The following is a 16,032-nucleotide window of genomic DNA, read 5'->3' as shown; positions in this document are numbered from 1 at the left end:
TCAGAAACATTGTGCGCCTCTTTCTCGTCCACCAGCGTACTCTTCCATAGCACCTCGTCCCTCTGAAGCATCGAGCTCGTTGACTCTCTTCCGTGTTGCCTTCTCACTAGCTACGTCTTTCGTTCGACTTCCTATGCTCTTAAGTTCCTATCACTTGGGCCTAAGGGTTACAAGACCTAGCCTGACTTGGTTGATCACATTAAAACTACCTTGGGGTACTTACAATCTCCCCATTTTTGATATGAACAACACAAGTTAAGTTAGGGTAATAACAAAAACAAATAATAACAAGGTAATCAAATTAATAATGTGCGAAAATTAAATAAATTGAATATGAATTACCCTCCCCCTAGACTTAATCTTTACTTCTCCCCCTTTGATCACATTAAAAAAAGGGTATGAAAAATACTCTAAAACAAAGTCTAAGGGAAAATACTCTTATCCAGAAAAATATAAAAGTTTAAGCTCCAAAAAATCTGGATTTATAAATGAATTTTGAAAAAAATAGTTTTAATTCTTGAAAAAAAAATTTAACAAACATATATAAGGCAGATAAAAATTTTCATATAAAGTTGAAAATTTAAAAAATTTTCTTACAGATAAGTGATGAAATTATTTTTTTTAAAAAATAACTTCTAATTAATATCTAACAAAATTTATGCAAAACAATTTATTTGAAAGCATTTTTATAACAATTAAATATTTAACAGTTAGTCAATTAAATATTCATTTAAGTAATTGACTTCAGGGCTATGGCGAGGCACATGGTCTTTTAGGTTATTAGAACAATAACCACTTCTAAACAAAGCTTTTTAAATAAATTACATTTTTAATTTTCTTTTTGAAAGCCCTAGGTCTAACTTTCAAAAATTTTAATTTAAAAATAGGGCATGCAAAAAAAAAAAAAAAACTAAATATGATTTTAGAACCCAAAATAGATTCATTCCTATAGAATTAATCAAAAATTTCTTAGGAATATATTTCTGTGATATTTTTCTAATTTGGCCCTTATGGTATTTAAAGTGTCAATTTAATCCATTAGATCTGTTGGATCGAGACCACGCTAGAGGGGGGGGTGAATAGCGTTCGTGGCTATTTCTTTCGATTCGTAAAACAAACGAGTAAAAGCGCAGCGGAATAAAGAAATAACAAACACAGAGAGACAGGAAGATTTACTTCGTTCGGAGCCTAAAGCGACTCCTACTCGAAGGCCCGCGATCCTTGATCGCTTTCCGTGGGCAACAACTATAAGCACGATAAAACTATTACAGATTAACTACAATTTAAAGCAGTAAACAGATTATACCGACAACAAAAGACTAAATCGAAGCTCCGGGTTGTCGGGGTGTCGTTGCAGCACTTTCTGGATCGAGTCGTTAGCAGCTTGTCGCAGGGAGATTACTTAGATTGTCGTTGTACTTGGTGCTGCACCTCGACCCTTCTTTTATATGAGGTTCCGGGCGCCTGGATCCCTTCCGGGCGCCTGGAGTGTGACGTGGCCAACCAACCAGGATGCTCCACGTGTCAACTTCGCGCAGGGGATAAACTTTGGTCCCGGGGCGCCCGGACCTGTTCCGGGCGCCCGGACCTCCGGGCGCCCGGATCCATCCCGGGCGCTCGGACAGCCTTTTTCCAGTAGGTTCCTCACCTGCAAACAAAGGTTAGTCCGAGCAAAATCCCCTGCAAGACAGTGTTAGAATAAGACAAAACATCGTAAAGAAGAATTGACAGTCTTCGGACTGTCCGAGTCTGACTTCGGATTTCCAACCGGAAATCCTAGGTTGACCCGACGCCTACTGTTCCCTCTACGGGGAACGCGTCCTCACCTACTCCACTCAGGAGATTTACCTGTTGCCAGTCGGTCCTCCAGATCGACTGGACTTTTGCTCAGCACTCGATGCTTCCGGACTTTCTGCTGGACATCCGCTTCCTGGCTAGTCCAGACTTTCACCTAGTTCGTGACACCAGGACTTTCCACCTAGGGTTACCACCCCTAGGACTTTTGCCTGAAGCCATCGACCTGCCAAGACTTTCCGCATAGGGTTACCACCCCCTATGACCTAGGGTTACCATCCCCTAGGGTTTTCCCTTTGCCTAACCGCAGCTAGGACTTTTCTCCACCTAGGGTTACCACCCCCTAGGACCTAGGGTTACCACCCCCTAGGGTTTTCACCTGCCTAACCGCAGTTAGGACTTTCCTGAAATACTCATTCAACATGTTAGATAACAGAGAATCTTAACTTTGAATCCCTTTGCCATTATCAAAACTTAGGTTCGATCGTCGGATGCTTCCTGCACCAACAATCTCCCCCTTTTTGATTATGGCAACAAAAATTCAAAGTTAAGAAAATAATGCCATTAAAAGATAAACATGAAAATACAAGCATAATGATAGTTAAGTGCAGAACTAAATTAAGTGCAGAGCTCCCCCTTAATATAAAGCTCACTTTTTTAAATTTGAATTTCTTTCAATTTTCTTTAATTCTTTGAATTTTCTTCTACTCTCCCCCTTTGCCATATATCAAAAATCAGTTGAAAGCAAGTTTTAAGATTTTAAGAAAATAATCTTTTTGAGAGAAGGAAGAAGAAGGCTTGTGAAACTTAGTTAATCGGAATATTTTTAACTTAGAAAAGTATTTTAGCATTTAGAGTTAAAATTTATAAGGGGGCTAAGTTTGAGAAAGTTTGAAGGTTGCTATATGAGTCACTTTAGCTAAGCCTTTTGTAAACAATGAATTTTGAGAATGTAGGTTCAGTTTAAAAGGTACTTAGTGTTAAAACTTAATTTTGAAAAGATAGGAGTAAGAATTTGTTCATACAAAGAGGGAGTGACTAAATGTTTAATTTAGGTTATTTATTTTAGCTGGTCTTTAAGTCCAAGCATGAGGTTAAATAGATTTTAAGTTATCCAGATTGTTTTGTTAAGGTATCAGAGCCCTAAAGTATGAGCATGCTCAAACTTCAAATCTCCATTTCCTTCAGGGTTAATTCCATGTTTTTCTAAGTCTAGTAAATTTAGGGGAGCAAAGGATTTTGAAATTAGTTTTCCAAATATTTTTCAAAGGATTTTGAAATAAGTTTTTCAAGTATTTTTCAAAGGATATTGAAATTAGTTTTTCAAATATTTTTCAAAGGATTTTGAAATAAGTTTTTCAAGTATTTTTCAAAGGATTTTGAAATAAGTTTTTCAAGTATTTTTCAAATGATTTTGAAATTAGTTTTTCAAGTATTTTACAAATGATTTTGAAATTAGTTTTCCAAAGATTTTTCAAAGGTTTTTGAATAAGTTTTCCAAATATTTTTCAAAGGATTTTGAAGCTAGTTTTTCAAGTATTTTTCAAAGGATTTTGAAACTAGTTTTTCAAGTATTTTTTCAAGTATTTTTCAAAGGATTTTGAAACTAGTTTTTCAAGTATTTTTCAAAGGATTTTGAAACTAGTTTTTGAAATTAAGGTTTAAAAGATTAAACTAATTTTGAAATTAAGGTGTAAAAGGTGTAAAATGATTTTTAAAATGATTTTGAAAGTTTTTTTCAAATAATTTTGAAATGAAGTTTAAAAAGATTTTTTTTTTTTAAAATGATTTTGAAAGTTTTTCAAATAATTTTGAGATGAAGTTTAAAAAGATTTTTAAAATGATTTTGAAAGTTTTTTCAAATAAATTTTAAAGAATTTTGAAATTAAGTTTTAAAGATTTTGAAATGATTTTGAAAATAATTTTGAAAGATTTTTCAAATAATTTTGAAATGAAGTTTTAAAAGATTTTTAAAATAATTTTGAAATATTTTGAAAATGATTTTTGAAAATAATTTTTAAAAGATTTTGAAATGATTTTGAAAGATTTTTCAAATAATTTTGAAATAAAGTTTTAAAGATTTTTAAAATAATTTTGAAATATTTTGAAAATGATTTTTGAAAAGAATTTTTAAAATATTTTGAAATGATTTTGAAAATGATTTTGAAAGATTTTTCAAATAATTTTGAAATAAAATTTTAAAGATTTTTAAAATAATTTTGAAATGTTTTGAAAATGATTTTTGAAAAGAATTTTTAAAAGATTTTGAAATGATTTTGAAAGATTTTTCAAATAATTTTGAAATGAAGTTTTAAAAGATTTTTAAAATAATTTAGAAATATTTTGAAAATGATTTTTGAAAAGAATTTTTAAAAGATTTTGAAAATGATTTTTGAAAAGAATTTTTTAAAAGATTTTGAAAAGAATTTTTTAAAAGATTTTGAAATGATTTTGAAAATGATTTTTGAAAAGAATTTTTTAAAAGATTTTGAAAAGAATTTTTTAAAAGATTTTGAAATGATTTTGAAATTTAGTTTTGAAAAGATTTTGAAATTATTTTGAAATTAATTTTTGAAAAGAATTTTTTTTTAAAAGATTTTGAAATGATTTTGAAAATAATTTTTTAAAAGATTTTGAAATTTAGTTTTGAAAAGATTTTGAAATTATTTTGAAATTAATTTTTGAAATTAATTTTGAAATTAAGTTTTGAAAAGATTTTGAAATTATTTTGAAATTAATTTTTGAAAAGAATTTTTTTTTTTAAAAGATTTTGAAATGATTTTGAAAATGATTTTTGAAAAGAATTTTTTAAAAGATTTTGAAATGATTTTGAAATGAATTTTTTTTTTAAAAGATTTTGAAATGATTTTGAAATTTAGTTTTGAAAATATTTTGAAATTATTTTGAAATTAATTTTTGAAAAGAATTTTTTTTAAAAATATTTTGAAATGATTTTGAAAATGATTTTTGAAAAGAATTTTTTAAAAGATTTTGAAATGATTTTGAAAAGAATTTTTTAAAAGATTTTGAAATGATTTTGAAATTTAGTTTTGAAAAGATTTTGAAATTATTTTGAAAAGAATTTTTTTTAAAAAGATTTTGAAATGATTTTGAAATTTAGTTTTGAAAAGATTTTGAAATTATTTTGACATTAATTTTTGAAATTAATTTTGAAATTAAGTTTTGTAAAGATTTTAAAATGATTTTGAGATTAAGTTTTGAAATTAAGTTTTGAAAAGATTTTGAAATTGAGTTTTAAAAATCATTTTGAAATTTTGAAATAATTTAATTGTTAATTAACTTGATTTAAGTTCAAGTCAATTTTAATTTTAATTTCTTAATTATCTCACTCGATCTAAATTGTCAATCAGGGAACCCTATAATTGTTGTGAGATGAATTGAGGTTCAATTTAAGGGTTTGGTTTTACTTTGTGTTAGATTTAGGTTTAGCTTTGGGTTCAACAAGTAAGTATTCTTTAGATAAACTTCTGGGCTATGGTGAGTCACAAGGAACTCATTAAAGTAACCATGCCTTCGAGGTTTCCAAATAGTCCTACTCACTGAACTTAATACTAAACCTTGGTCTAACTAGTTAGGATCCATTTAAGGGTAGCTTCGGTCAGTTCCACTTGGCCAAATGCACCAGGTCGAAGCCATATCTTCCTAGACATGCGATGCCCAAGCTTCCCTAACGTACTATCATCCAAAAAATTTCACCAGTACTGTGGGTCAAGTTAAACCTAGCCCATTTTACGTAACCTTAATTACCCTGCCGGGTGGTCTACTCTTGGTTACCCTTATCGGGTATATTAAGTTCGGAGGTGCCAGATAATCTGGAGCCTTCCTTTTAATTTGATTTAATTACTTAATTTCGAATTTTGAATTTCATTTAATTTTTTGAATTTAATTTTTGAATTTCATTTTTGAATTAATAATTTAATTTTTGAATTTAATTTTTGAATTTATAATTTAATTTTTTGAATTTAATTTTTGAATTTATAATTTAATTTCGAATTTTTTATTTCATTTTTGAATTTATAATTTAATTTCGAATTTTGAATTTCATTTTTGAATTTATAATTTAATTTCGAATTTTGAATTTAATTTTTGAATTTATAATTTAATTTCGAATTTTGAATTGAATTTTTGAATTTATAATTTAATTTCGAATTATTGTTTTTCTCTTTGCTCCCCCTGGATCACGGCCTCGATATGGTCTATCGAGGTAATGTATTTGATCCTTCGGGACCCAGTATTGACCAAGTCCAACTTGATTGATCAATTTGGACTTGGGGACCCATGCTTGGGCTGTGTTACTACTTTGTTTGTTTATTAAGGATAAGTAAGATTTATATTTACTTTTATATCCTAGCCCAGTTCTATTGTAAATGGCCCTTTGTGTCCCAAGAATTAAGTCCAAGTTCTTGGAGCTCAAAGAAAATCGTTCTAAAGTAGTTTTTAAATCTTTAACCTGATTTTTTAGACTTGAATTTTCTTCCTCAAGTTTATGAACTTGAGTTGGAAATTCAGTTTGACTCTGGTCAGGTAAGGTTTTAGTGTCAGCCACTTCTTTAAGGACAGTTATTTCCTTTAGAAGTGACTTAACTTTCAGGTTTGACTTAGTTAATTTGCGCAATAAATAACTAACTAAAATGTTTAACCGGGAGATGCTTACAGCGGGGTCTGGTCCTTTGGAAATGGATACGGATCTGTGGCTTTGCTCGGACTCTGCCTCAGACTCGCTCTCGCTTCCGGATTCGACGATTTGGTCCCGGGCCATTAATGCGAGTAGACTCGTCTGTTCGAGCTCGTCGTCGTCGTCCTCCGATGAAGATTCGTCCCATGTTGCCTTAAGGACCTTTTTCTTTCTTTGCTTTTTGACCTCCTTCAGGTTAGGGCAGTTGGATTTGATGTGCCCTTTTTGGTTGCACCCGTAGCGTGTAACTTCAAACTTCATCTTTGAGTTCTGTGAACCTTCCTTCGTTTTTACTGCCTTTTTTAGATCTCTTTTGTTGAAGCCCTTCGTTTTGTAGAGCTTCTTCACGAGGTTTACCAGCTCGGTTGTAATTTCAATGTCTTCATCGTCTGAGTCTGGTTCAACCTCCGACTCCGGTTCCGTTCTTCGTCGTGATCTCGGTTCCCGTGTTCGACTTGTACCTACAACCAACGCAATACCTTTCTCGGTTGGCTGTGCATTAGTCTGCTCATGAAGTTCAAATTCACAAAATAATTCGTCTAATTTTATTGAAGACAAGTCCTTGGAAACTTTGTAGGCATCTACCATTGATGCCCACAATGTGTTCCTTGGAAATGAGTTTAAAACATACCTTATGACATCCCGATTCTCTATCTTCTGTCCGATTCCATGAAGAGAATTGAGGATGTCTTGGATTCTCGCATGTAGAGAACTTGCCGTCTCGCCTTCCTGCATCTTTAGATTATATAATTTATTAAGTAAAAGATCTCTTTTACTTACCTTGGTGTCGTTAGTGCCTTCGTGGAGTTCGACTAGCTTTTCCCAGAGCTCCTTTGCGGAAGAGAACGAGCCGACTCTGTTGTGTTCTTCTTTGGTAAGGCCGCACTGGAGGGTGCAGGTAGCTTTGGCGTCGGCTTCCACCTTTTTGATTAGAGAGGCGTCCCACTTCTCGCAGGGGGTTGGATTGTCGTCGTCATCGGAAGGTAGCTGAAGTCCCGTCTTAATGATCATCCATGTTTCAAACTGAATCTTCAGATACGTCTCCATTCTTCCCTTTCAATAACCGAAATCATCTCCGGAGAATAGTGGGGGACGAACAGTACTGAACCCCTCTTGTTGAGCCATTTGTAATATGCAACAAAAACAACAAAAATATATGTTCCAAGACTACGTCTTGGATTAGTAGTGCGGGAATAAAGAATAGTAGTAATAACGAGCTCGAGTGGTGTTGCACCAACTTCGGGCAAAAGCCGATTCGATAAAAGAATTAGAATAAAGCTTTAAGGCTAAATTCTAATTGACTCCGAAAAATATAAAATCGAAAGAAAAATTTGTTTTGAAAGGTGGTTGCACCAATTCAAAACGACCCCGCTCTGATACCAATTGTTGGATCGAGACCACACTAGAGGGGGGGGGTGAATAGCGTTCGTGGCTATTTCTTTCGATTCGTAAAACAAACGAGTAAAAGCGCAGCGGAATAAAGAAATAACAAACACAGAGAGACAGGAAGATTTACTTCGTTCGGAGCCTAAAGCGACTCCTACTCGAAGGCCCGCGATCCTTGATCGCTTTCCGTGGGCAACAACTATAAGCACAATAAAACTATTACAGATTAACTACAATTTAAAGCAGTAAACAGATTATACCGACAACAAAAGACTAAATCGAAGCTCCGGGTTGTCGGGGTGTCGTTGCAGCACTTTCTGGATCGAGTCGTTAGCAGCTTATCGCAGGGAGATTACTTAGATTGTCGTTGTACTTGGTGCTGCACCTCGACCCTTCTTTTATATGAGGTTCCGGGCGCCTGGATCCCTTCCGGGCGCCTGGAGTGTGACGTGGCCAACCAACCAGGATGCTCCACGTGTCAACTTCGCGCAGGGGATAAACTTTGGTCCCGGGCGCCCGGACCTGTTCCGGGCGCCCGGATCCATCCCGGGCGCCCGGACAGCCTTTTTCCAGCAAGTTCCTCACCTGCAAACAAAGGTTAGTCCGAGCAAAATCCCCTGCAAGACAGTGTTAGAATAAGACAAAACATCGTAAAGAAGAATTGACAGTCTTCGGACTGTCCGAGTCTGACTTCGGATTTCCAACCGGAAATCCTAGGTCGACCCGACGCCTACTGTTCCCTCTACGGGGAACGCGTCCTCACCTACTCCACTCAGGAGATTTACCTGTTGCCAGTCGATCCTCCAGATCGACTGGACTTTTGCTCAGCACTCGATGCTTCCGGACTTTCTGCTGGACATCCGCTTCCCGGCTAGTCCAGACTTTCACCTGGTTCGTGACACCAGGACTTTCCACCTAGGGTTACCACCCCCTAGGACTTTTGCCTGAAGCCATCGACCTGCCAAGACTTTCCGCATAGGGTTACCACCCCCTATGACCTAGGGTTACCATCCCCTAGGGTTTTCCCTTTACCTAACCGTAGCTAGGACTTTTCTCCACCTAGGGTTACCACCCCCTAGGGTTTTCACCTGCCTAACCGCAGTTAGGACTTTCCTGAAATACTCATTCAACATGTTAGATAACAGAGAATCTTAACTTTGAATCCCTTTGCCATTATCAAAACTTAGGTTCTATCGTCGGATGCTTCCTGCACCAACAAGATCTTCTAACTTGTTGAATATGTGAGCATGCACAATTTTTTAACTCTTCTATTTCTGCTTTCAATTTTTTATTTTTCATTTTTATCTTGTCGAAGTCTTCTAATCGGCAAGATGTTGCTAGAATTCCTTTGAATTCATTATTTTATTTTTTATAATTTACAGAAATTTTTTTATAATATTTTTATAAATTGAAATAATTTATTAGGAGGGAGAGATCGTACCTGACTTACTTTGTCAATCCCATAATCTAAAGCTCCCCTTGAAGTGCTACTTCCTTCTGATGTATCTCCCCCTTCATCGATGCTCTCAATGCTCATTTCGGACGAGCTTGCTTCGTTTTTATCTTCTTGGTGATTTGCCAATAGCGCAAGTCTGATGAGGGCTTCAATCTCCGATTCAGACGACGTTTCGTCCCATATCGCCTTTAGATTTCTATGCTTGGTATGGTTGACTTCTTGTCCTTGTCCTTTCTCTTCAATTTCAGGCAGTTATCTTTCACGTTCCATTCTCTATTGTAGTGGTAGCACCTTACCTTTCTTTTTCTTCTTCTACCTTGCACTTGATTAACTTTGTTAGTTTTAAATAAATTTTTAAATTTCCTTACTATGAACATCATTTTGTCATCATCGAGAGAAGATTTAGAATCTGGTTCATCCATTTTTGCCTTTAAGGTAATGTTGTGCTTGGGCTCCTTTTTCAGATCTGCACATCTTGTTTCATGAACTTCAAAAGTTAAAAATAACTTTTCTAAAATACTTACTTCTAGATCCTTAGAGATATAATAATCATCTACTAATAATGTTCATTCAGTGGTCCTAGGGAATGCGTTAAGCGCATACCTTAGCGAATCTCGGTTGATTACCTTTTCTTCGAGATTCGTGAGTCTGGTAATAAGTTCCTTTATTCTAGAGTGAAGGTGTACAACAGTTTCACCTTCTTCTAATTGGAGGCTACTGATCTAGTTCCGGAGAAGATCCCATCTTGTGAGTTTTGCCTTCAAGGTCTCTTCGAGTAGTTCTAGGAATTTTTCCCAGAGCTCCTTGGCTGACTCATATATAGGCTCTAATCTGGTTGACTTCTAGAGGAGGTAAGATGCTAAACAGATGAAACTCTACTTTGTTGTTTGCTATGAAGTCAGCTTGCTCTTTCATCGTCCATTGGTATTCTTCTTTTCCCTCTGGTACTACAAAACTAAATTTCATGATTAATAGTAAATCGAAATCTGTCTTAAATAATACCTCCATCTTTTTCTTCCAGCTTGCGAATTTCCCCTCGAACTTCAGTGGGTTAATGCTCGGTCCAGCCATTTCTTGTGCTTCAGTCGATGATTAGTCCTTCCGAAGCATCCTGACTCTGATATCACTTGTTGAAACAGGTTGGGCCGATAAAAGGGGATGAATAACCTGAAAAAAAAGACAAAAACATAAACGTTCTCAATATTTCAACTTAGATTAGTAGAACACTTATAAAAAGGAAATTAAACAACTGATAAATTAAAGACACTAAAAAGTTACTTGGTTAAAATTTAGGTAGTTGTTAATCCAAGATAGAGGAAAGCACTGAAAAGATCTCCTTCATGTATGCGGAGAAGCCTATTACACTCGTTGAATGCTTAGAAATGTGCTAGAAAATAAATACAAAAGTTGTTACATTATTCCTAGATCTAAGGGTATTTTTATAGCCTTTAGAAAATTTTATTTGAGGCTGGAAGGCACCTTTAACGAGGTGGAAGCCACCTCTAGTGTGGCAATTTTATCTGTGCGAAGATAAAGTTTTATCTTCGCTAACGGTCATTGCGAATGTGTCTTCAAGCCATTGAAGGCACCTTCATACTATTCATGGAAGACGCCTTCTATGGATTAAAGACGTCTTCACACTGTTCATGGAAGGCGCCTTCCATGGATTGAAGGTGCCTTCGTACTAATCATCGAAGGCGGTTCAGCTTCTTCCGCTGGTTGATGTGCGTAGATTATATATGTTATTTTATATCATTTAACACACATCTTTTTGTATTTATTTGGCTATGATCTATGCTTTTGTACCATTTTCTATCATGTTTTAGCATAATTACTACTTTACATCTAGAGATCTGCTCGGTTTCTTGTTTTAACTTTTAGGAGCAGTTTGGAGCAGAAAAGAATGCTAAAGATGCAAATAAATATCAAATGAAGCAAGGATTATTGGAGTCCCAAATCATTTCAGAACAAAACTAGGCCTGGCCATGCCTTAAGGCACGACCAGAAGAAAATTCAGATGGTGGCTGTGTCCAAAGGCACAACTAAGGAAGCAAAGAAGACATGGTCATGCCAAATAGCACAACCAGAGAGAATAAATAGCACACGAAGAGGGAGAAGTCGTGTCCCAGAGCATGACCAAAAGCTTTCCATACCATTTTCCAGAGCCAAATTAGACTTGGACGTGCCTTGAGGCATACCATGAACTTTAAAGTGCAGTTCTAAAGAGATGGTCGTGCCAATTGGCACAACCAAGAAGAGGCAAAGCAGAGTTTTGCTCTACTTTTACCGTGTCAAACCACATAGCTTGGCTATGTGGATAGAGCCAAATTGGCTCTGGCCGTGCCTTCTGGCACGGCCAAGAAGCCAACAGTAAAGAAGGGGGCGTGCCATTTAGCACGGCCAAACACTTGTGGCCAAGATTGATTGGCTCTGACCATGCTAAATGGAATGGCTAGATGCTGGAGTCATGTCCAGGCCGTTCCTAGAGGCACGACCACCCCGTGCCACACCTCTATAAGAGGGGCACTTCATCTCCACCACAAGAGAGGAAGTTTGGTGGAGAGGAAGAGACCATCTAAGTCAAATTATTGCATCCAGAGGTATCGTCTGGATGATTTGAGGTCGTTCTACTGCTCCATCCTCATCGACACGACAAGGAAAGGTTTAAGTCTGGGGGTGTGATGTGCGTAGAATATATATATTATTTTATATCATTTAACGCACATCTTTTGTATTCATTTGGTTATAATCTATGCTTTTGCACCCTTTTCTATCATATTTTAGCATAATTATTATTTTGCATCCAGAGACATACTCGGTTGCTTGTTTTAACTTTCAAGAGCAGTTTGGAGTGGAAAAGAATGCAAAAGATGCAAATGAAGATCAAATAAAGCAAGGATTGGAGTCCCAAATCATTTCATAACCAAACTGGGCCTGGCCATGCCTTGAGGCATGGCCAGAAGAAAATTTAGATGGTGGTCGTGTGCAAAGTCATGGCCAAGGAAGTAAAGAAGACATGATCGTGCAAAATAGCACAAATAGAGAGAAGAAATAGCACAAGAAGAGGGAGAAGCTGTGTCCCAGAGCATGGCCAAAAGCTTTCCATGTCATTTTCTAGAATCAAATTGGACTTGGCCATGTCTTGAGGCACGACAATGAACTTCAAAATGCAGTTCTAAAGAGCTAGTCGTGCCAATTGGCATAGCCAAGAAGAGGCAAAGCAGAGTTGCTCTCTTTTGACCATGTCAAACCACATGACTTGGCCATGTGGACAGAGACAAACTCGCTCTGGCCGTGCCTTATGGCATGGCCAAGAATCCAGCAGTAGAGAAGGGGTCGTGCCATTTGGCACGACCAAATACTTGTGGTCGAGATTGATTGGCTCTGGCTGAGCCAAATGGCACGGTTAGATGCTGGAGTCATGTCTAGGTCGTGCCTAGAGGCGCATCCACCCCGTGCCACACCTCTATAAGAGGGGCGCTTCATCTCCTCCACAAGAGAGGAAGTTTGGTGGAGAGGAAGAGACCATCTAGATCAAATCCTTACATCTCGAGGCATCATATGGATGATCCGAAGCCGTTCTACTGCTCCATCCTCATTGGCATGCCAAGATCTGCATCCAAAGACTTCACTTGACATCAAAGGATAAGATTTCCTCTTCCTTCTCTTGGATTTCTATTATTATGAGTCTTTGGATTGCATTTCTAGCTATTATGGAGTAGATTTAATCTGTTCTAAGATGTAGGATGTAATTGTAATATGTAGATGATGTCAACTCTATAGAATTGCCAATGACCTAGTTTGATGACACTTGTATGCATTTGTTCTGTTTGATGAAATGCTTGCATAGAGGCATTCCCTTATGATCATGAATTTGTCTATCTAGATTGCATTTCTAGTTGCATAGATCATAATTTTGAATTAGATACATTGTTGTGTGTCTATATCAGGGCTGTGTGTGGACATAAATTTTCATTGATCAGATGCATAAATCATCGTTTCTTTTAAGTGTGCATTCCGATATAGCTCGACATGGTCTTAGGATACTTGTTTGGAGTTGAGTATCTAAGGTAACTATCCTTCTATATGAAACACAACCTCCTAAGGCAGGACGATTCTATGTATCGATAAATCTATCACTTGACCTAATGGGCTTCCCCCAATCATTTGCTACGCAAGTGACCTACATAATCTAGAGACGTATACCTAGTGGAGACCTTGTGACAGGAGATACTCTACTGAAAACCTGGACTCTCGATGTTACTTCTTCACTTGATGGCATACTTGGTTACTTGCAGGGGAAGCACTCCGACACACCGTCGCGGGGTGGATGTGATAGATGTTTAGACTATCTTGCAAACATAGACGTAGAGGACTAGGAACGTGTCAATTCGTAACACAACATCCACCATTACAATGAAGCCTTCGACCTAGAACATCTTTTGAACTAAGGACTTCCTCAATTTACTTTCTTTACTTTCACATTTTATTTCAAAAATCTCAAAACAAACATCTATCGATTTTGTCTACCTAAATTCGAAGTGTAGAATCAACTAGCATTTAAACTTCAATCCTCATGGGATCGACTTTATAAATTTTATTACTTGACAACAACCATGCACTTGTAGTTATGACATCTGATATTTTTGGCGTTGTTGCTGGGGATTAAATGTTTTAAATCTAGTTAGTTTTTATTAGAGTTTGTCTAGATAATTCCTTAATTCTTCAATTCTTCAATTCTTTAATTCTTTAGCACTTTAATTCTTTCATTTATTATTCTCTATGCCTTATTTTTCATCTTTGCATTATATTTCCTTTTCTATATTTTATTTTCTTTCCTATTTTAATTTTGCTACTTCATGTCTATCTATTTCTAACACATTCACTTTCAGATAGACATAGACTCATTGAAGGCAAAGCTGATTGCTCTAATTCATAGGTTCAATCAAAATACAAACGTGAATTCTTATATTATTTTTGTGATATTTATTTTGCAACAGGTCATGTGGAAAGTACTTATCCATCATTATTTGACCCGTCCTTATGGGTTCCCTCCCCAACTACAATCAGAGGTCAGAGCAAGGTTATTGTGAGGCTTGTAAAGAAATGAGTCATTCCATTGCAACTTGTTTAAGGATCAATAATCTGGTGAAATCATTGGAAGAGCTTGAAAGAAAGTTTAATGAAATAGCCTATTTAAGTTTAATGAAATAGCCTATTCAAATTCACATTCTCAAATATCTAGCCGGAGGAATCCTTAAAATTTTTTCAAAAATAATCAACAAGAAGGAAAGATGAATTATTTTGACCCAACATTGGAAGTTCAACCACCATCTCAAGAAGATAGATTGGAAAAGATGGTGAAAGAAATTTTGGCCAGTCAAGCTTAAATGCTCAGGGATATAAAGCAAATGATTAAAAGCAACAGTGTAGACTCATCTTACACTGAAACACCAACTCTGCTCTCAACTTGGGAGGACCCTTAGATGGGCATTATACATGAATATGAGCTTGAGGAACAAGATATAGAAGCTTCTTCCCACACCTTGGAAGATAGATTATGGGAAATGTGGGAGAGCTTCAAACCCACACCTTGGAAGATAGATTATGGGAAATGTGGGAGAGCTTCAAAACCTCCCAGGCTCAATCAACTGAGATGAATAATGATAATGTAAATAAGCTTGGGACAAATGAAACAGAGAATCTGATAGAGGAGTGCACTACTATAATTCCAATATCTCCTATTGTCAATAATCAAGAGGAGTCTTCCCTTTGTCCTTCTATTAATGAAGTTGTGGAAGGAAGTGTAGGGAGCTGTGTTGTGAAAGCAATATCTCAAGAATCACCTCCTTTGAACATACAACCAATTGATACCATGGATTTTGTAAGAATGAAATTGGTTGATGATATATGTGTAGGGGCTTTTGTAGTAGAGACAGAGTCCCAAGAATCAACTTCTTTAGAGGCACCATCATTTGAGCCAAAGCTGGAGACACTACAAGATCCAGAAGGAGTCACATCCACTTGTTTAGAACTTTCAGGTATCTCTCAGTAATGCAAAGTAAGTATCACTAGTGATCTTTTAGAAAACTTCATAGAGGTACCCATCATTGGTTTAATTGGATGTGATTCATTTTTTGATACATGCTTTGATAAACCTAATATTTTTATAGTTCTTTCTTATCTTTCCCTTGTATGAGAGGTATGCTCTTTCTTTGGGTGTGCAGATTTTCATGGGGCATATAATTGGAAGCTTAATCGGAAACGCTTTCGATCACCTGAAAGAACTTCCAAGAAGATGAAGATGGAGAGAGCGATACTTCACTTTATATCTCTTATGATGAAAGCTCACTCCATAATAAGAGCCCTTGGTAAGAGGGTGTTGAAATATCATACCCCTCCAAGACTGAGATTTCGATGAGTCTATTGAGGTGGTCAAGCTTAGGACCTAAAACAAGCGCTTCTTGGGAGGCAACCTAAGTTTCTTTCTTATTATTATTTCAGTTTATTTTCTTTTCTCTTTTCTTAACCCAATCCCTTTACTTAGTTTTTCTTGTCCATACTTCTTTTTTAGGATACATTATTTAGGAGGCTTGAGGATAATGAAGTAATTTCAAAACTTGATTGACTCATTAACTTGGCATGTGATATGGGTTAGGTTTTAAGGGTCTTCAGATGAGGAAAGAAAAAGAAGAAAGAG

The sequence above is a fragment of the Zingiber officinale genome, chromosome 6A (genome assembly GCF_018446385.1).
Source record: "Zingiber officinale cultivar Zhangliang chromosome 6A, Zo_v1.1, whole genome shotgun sequence".
Classification (NCBI taxonomy): Eukaryota; Viridiplantae; Streptophyta; class Magnoliopsida; order Zingiberales; family Zingiberaceae; genus Zingiber; species Zingiber officinale.
The sequence above is the reverse complement of the archived record's forward strand: the minus strand, read 5'-3'. Positions refer to the sequence as shown.